The sequence below is a fragment of the Ostrea edulis genome, chromosome 10 (assembly GCF_947568905.1).
Source record: "Ostrea edulis chromosome 10, xbOstEdul1.1, whole genome shotgun sequence".
NCBI lineage: Eukaryota > Metazoa > Mollusca > Bivalvia > Ostreida > Ostreidae > Ostrea > Ostrea edulis.
In genome coordinates, this window is record NC_079173.1 from 32,532,637 (window position 1) to 32,538,737 (window position 6,101).

General features: G+C 35.3%; 1 protein-coding gene across 1 annotated transcript in view; it reads right to left on the bottom strand.

Moving 5' to 3' along the window:
• The window catches only part of LOC125665806 (uncharacterized), a 247,148-nt gene that overhangs the window by 121,689 nt on the left and 119,358 nt on the right, over nt 1–6,101 (bottom strand). The gene's annotated exons all lie outside the window — the stretch shown is intronic.

Consider the following 6,101-nt stretch of genomic DNA (forward strand, 5'->3'; position numbering starts at 1 on the left):
CGGAGATATGAGATTTTAAAAATGGTTTCTATGCAAAATTTGTGTGGGCCATTGAAATATAAACATTCTGACGCTACATATCTTATTGAAAATACACTCGAAATACCCAAGGAATTTAACCATCAAAATTCCAATGCAATGCGTATAATAAATTTTATTTTCGCAGTACAAGTTCAAAGTCTTCGTGGATCTTGGCAGGACGGTATTCGCTAAAATTGTTTTCGTATTTGTTTTGACAAATCCTGTCAGAAATTTAAAATGGTACAACGTGTGAATTCGGTTCAATTTTAATTTGAGAAACTCCTACTCACATATTGGACTGCGGATGAATCTGGTGAAGAGGGTCATGCACCAATACACATTCCGTGTTCCCTGTATCATTAGCTGCATCGGGTAGGACATGTGTTACAGACATGTAATCAAGACACATTTTAATGATATGAAAATTCAACATTTACTGAGGCCCTTGTCTGAACAAGAAAAATGATGCCCTGTTGCCATGGAAACACAAACCACATCACATTTTTAAAGGTGTCATGATAAAATGACTGAAGTAAATATACTTTGTGCAAAATTTCGTCAAAATCCGTGCTGGTCGTTTGCTCACATCTCACTGGCGGATTTAGAGAGGGCGTGGGGAGCGCAAGTGAAAAAGAAGTGCCAGGAAATGCTCAGAATGCAGGATTTTGCACCATTTACCGCAGAGCTTCTGAGGGCCCAGAACCCTTACCTATTGGGAGTAACCTTTAAATCAGCTATCGTTTTTTTAAGATTTAACATCAGACCTGAGTATAGGAATAAAAATGATTAGAACGTGAGAAACAAGAGGTAAAAACGAAATCATTTGCGTGTATAAACTGTCTCAAGATCTCCCTAAAATGTTATGTACATTAGCAAAACAGGTGTAAATGGGTGAATATTTCAGGTATTTTTGTAAAAACCCTCACTGGTTATTATAACAGTTCTGTATTATTTTATATATTTAATATAACAGTTCTGTTATAACAACCAGTGTGGGTATGTTTTAAAAGGGCTTATTTTGAATTATTTTGGACTCTGGACAGAGGTATGCAAGACCTGTCGACATGTATTAGAAATACTTTCAATAAAAAAAAAAACCCATTAAATCAACTCATGTAGCTTATTCGGAGGGGTGTGTGTGTCCTGAACCCAAGCACCTGTGGTCAGTCTTAGTGTTATGCATAAGTTTCATCAACAACCAAATAAAGATTGACACCAGTGAAAACAAAAACCTGAAAATTTAAGAAAGACAATCGAGGAGACTATCATTTTAACAAAAACCCCGGTCCTAATTATTCCTAATTATTCCACGTCAGTGTAGAACGACTCAGGACCCCCCATCCCCCTCCGAATAAGCTACATGAGTTGATTTAATGGGTTTTTTATTGAAAATATTCCTGAACCCAAGCACCTGTGAGACTGACTGGTTTTGATCATTCTTCTATGAAGGTCATCCACATTGATCCGGCAGCTCGGTTACAGTGGGGTGTTGTAATGTTGAAGACATGGCGAATTTTGTGATATCTCTATTGCATTCGGACTAATAATTTCAGACATACATGTTGCAGACATACATGTTGCAAAGTTAACATATATGCAGTAGGGATTGTGGATGATAGCTTTACGGAGGAAATCCGAATTCCTGTGGTGAAACCAATTTGGAATTCACACACACACCCCCCTCGGGTCCCTCATTTTTGTAACGTTAAACATGTATGATCTGAAATTCGCACTGTTGATATTAACATGTGATATGTTTAACTAGTTTGACAATATTGACATTTGTCTTCTGGCACAGTACATGGTGATTAATTTGGTCAAATATTTTCTGAAGATCAAGTAATTACTACACGTAATATATCAACATATACTTCATATGTTTAACTGCTTCATTATTTTAGTTAATAAGATAAATGTTTACGTCACTTATTAAAACACAATTGACTTTTGAATTCTGATTAGAATATTTCACACTTTTTTTTATTCGTGTGGAATTTGGATTTTCTAACCCTTTTCAGATAATTTTAGATTTTTTTTTTTTTAAAGAAAAAAAAAAAAAAAACAACTCCACACCATATAAGTTTATATCCTCTGGGTTTCCAAAAAAAAAGCTATTTCATAAAATACAAACAAAATAGTTGTCTAATGAAGAATAACTTGATTAACCCATATTCTTTGAAATTTGAATTTAAATTTTCAAAAAAAAAAAAATCAAATAGAGGAGAAATAAAAGCTTAAAAGAAAGAGAAAGATGAATTACATGATATAGGTTGCCAAGTATACACACGCATGCTTTGGAATAAAGATCGGGTTAGATTTTATAAAAATGTATATAATTCTTTATTGCGGAAGACATACATTTTATAGCATTATAACAAAAATGCCTTTTACAGCATTGATTTTGACATTTTCAATCCTCATAGGAATATATAGGCCTATTGCTTTTCTGTGGTTTGGTTCTTTGTACAGATTACGTTGTTTGACCATAACGTTTACGGACTGGGGGATTCCCACTTCAGCGTTCTTTAAATAAATGTCACTGGCGTTGATTTTCATCTTAGAAGGAGGCCTTTGTGTTTTTAATGAATAGGTTGATGAATGCCCTACTTCCCCAACCTCTGGAAGTTTACATTTCTGGTTGACCTACTTTGAGGTGATGGTGACCTGTTTCTTGACCCTGGACATTCTCGAACAAAATGACCCTCTTGTCCACAATTATAGCATGTATTTGACCTTGTTGGACTTCTAGTGGGAGATGAACTATTCGTCCGAGTTGCACGATTAGGGGACGACTCGATGCTGTTCGACCTTGATTTTTGAAATGGGTTGGCCTAATGGCACTCAAAATTTCCTATGTTGCTGATTTAGACTATTTGCTTTCTTCTTCTGTGGGGATCCGGGTTAGAATAGGTCCTCAGCACCCCTTGCTTGTCGTAGAAGGCGACTAAATGGGGCGGTCCTTCGGATGAGACCGCAAAAACCGATGTCCTGTGTCACAGCAGGTGTGGCACGATAAAGATCTCTCCCTGCTCAAAGGCCATAAGCGCCGAGCATAGGCTAAATTCGCCATTGACAGTTTTGTTTTGGGGCTTTCTTGTGCGCTGTAAAGTGTTCTAATTTCTGGGTTTTCGTCTTCACTTGCCAAATTTTCAAAAGTTTCTCGTTTTATCTCATTTCTTTTACTTCCTAATGTGTCTCTGATTCGTTATTGCGCTTTTTAGAAATTGCATGGCTTCATCTAGGGTTGTTGGATTTTTATCCAATGCAGTTGAAGCTGTCTGTTTGTTTGAACAACTCTTTAAATATGCATCAACAGCTACAGTCTGTATACAGTGATCCGGGGTATTCGGATACCCATCAGTAGCGATATCTATAACCTTTTCTACGAATTCTTTGAGATTTTCGTCAACATTCTGATGTGCATCTTGTAACTGACGCCTAATTATGTGAGGTGGATCTCTCATACCAAATATCTCATTTATATTTTGCACCAAAGTGGGGAAATGGATTTGATCATACAACTGTACATTGGACGGGTGCTGAAATATCTAAGGGCCTTGTCTCGTAAACTTTCAATTTAATTGTCTAATTTCTTTTCTTCATTCCATTATACCCGTGTGAAAATTTGGTATGAAATGGGTGTCAATCTGATTTCCCATTAAAAGTTGACATTTTGTGGGGACTCGGACCCTCGGACTTTGTCAACTAAACCTTTCCTCACTCTTCCAACTTTCTACCCTATCATCATGCTACTGTTTGAATCGTTTACCATATTTACCTGGTGGAGTCAAATGATCAACAAAAGAAAATTCGAGACCCCTCTTCTCGGTCTCTAAAACTCTCTATTGCGCGATCCCACCCTCTCCTTCGGAAATGTACTTGAAGGTTTTTCCTTGTGTCTTTCTCTCTGTAACCTGAGCTCAAACTCCATTTGGGCCTCCCCTATCTGCTCTGCATATTGTAATTCTAATTCTCTAATCTTGATCTCACAACTCTCAGAAAAAGACTCTTTCATCGCTTTCATTTGTTCATCTCTCATTTCTAACTCTTTCTCTGCAGCACCCATTTGTAAGGAAATTCATTTATTTTCTTTTTTTCGGCACAATATAATTTTCTTAATTCTCTTATTTGACTTCATTTGTGAGTTCTTCTACAGATAATTCTTTCTGTGGTATTTCAAACTTAATTTTACTCTACTCTAACAGGGGATCCCAAATTGCACTGGGTATTGTGGACAACATTTTGACATCTTCTAAAGTAAGGACACATTTTCTTCTCGTACTGATATCAATATCTGTGCTCTTTTATCACCGATGTTAGGAATTGATTTTAGTTGTTCCAAAGAAGCTGTGTTTATGTAAATTGAAGACATTATGATTTACGCGGGAATAATGGGGAACAAGGGGGGGGGGGTATAATTATGAAAATTTAATAATATATTTATGTCAGATGTTCCGCCCTAAATATGTATTAAGCAAAGTATATTTAAGGGAATGAATGAACAAATTCTATTGTAGAAAAATGAAAAAAAAAAAAAAATAGATGTAAATTTAACGCAATTTCTAATACAGAAAAAAACCTGCGCTAATTACGAATGAAGTTGGAAATTGTAAATACACTCCACTAAAATTATATTATCCCACTTCTGAAACCAATGTAGTGGAGTGCAGAATATCTTAAATGCATGCACGGTGCAGTTAAGTGCTTAGGATTATCCTAAGGTACTCACCGTATGTACATTGCGTAGTCTAGAGTTGTAGGACTCGGAGACGGAGAACGTCGTCTCTGGCCGGGGTCCGTGCCACAACTGATTGCAGGGTATCTGAGATACTGGGATGACCAGTACTCATATATTGAACACAGGCTCAGATTACCGACCCCTGCTTAGTATTAAAACACACAAGTAATTCGAAGTTACACCCTGTTTCTGAAAACCCCCGATATATTTAGCTATACTACACATACATTCATCGTCGAGATCTTTATTGTCAGGGGTTTGGATTTTGTCGAGTATGATTTTTTTTCGGTATTGATGCATGTGGCATGTGTAAGAGACAGAATATAGGTCATCACCATACATTTAATTCAAACATGTTTCACAGGACAAAAAGTCACAAAATCGGTAGGACAAAAAGTCACAGGACAAAAAGTCACAGGTCAAAAAGTCACAAAAATGACTTTTGATTAGAAAAGAAAAAAAAAAAGACAAACTCATTCTGTTATAAAATATAGAATGCTGATATTCATACCAATCTCTGTATTTTGTGCATGAATAAAATGGTGTTTTTCTTGTTCTTTGACTTCACCATTTATCTAATATCCACAGATTACCAAAAGTTGTTTTTGCAATATAACTTTGAACCACCTTTATTACTCTGCATGAGTTAAATTCTATGTTTGGAATGATGATTGGCTTAGCAAATGGGACTCCATATATACTTTTAAGCTAACAATTACAGGTACATGGTACCCAAATGTATATACAGTTTCTTAAACTTTACAAAAAGAATAGATATGTTTTCAAATATATCAAAATCAATATTTTCTTATAAACTGTGACTTTTTGTCCTGTGACATTTTGTCCTACTTTCATAAAATTTCTTATTGTGACTTTTTGTCCATGGTCATTTTGTCCGTGACTTTTTGTCCTGTGACTCTCTGCCCTACATTCATATTAGGCAGCAGACGGAGCCTTTACACCGTGTTCTGTTCTGGGTACAACGTCACTACATGCATATAACTAACAAGAGTAGATATGATTGCATACACACAGATATAAAAAATACATCAGTAATACATGTGTACATTTGATTTACATGCAGTGATAAACAGACTGTGTACTTGTATGTTACTGATGTAAAGAAGATTTAAGAAACAAAAAAATAAAATAGAATTAAGAACGGGGATAACAGTTTAAATTATTTCTTCAATATGTTTCAAATTTTAAAAAAAATCATCTTGAATTGTATTTTCTCATGTAATAGGTGGTTTTTTTTCACAATGTAGAGATTTATATATAATAAAAAAATAATAATAATAAAAGCAAAGTTTATTTTATGTTTTCAAACACAAAAAATATG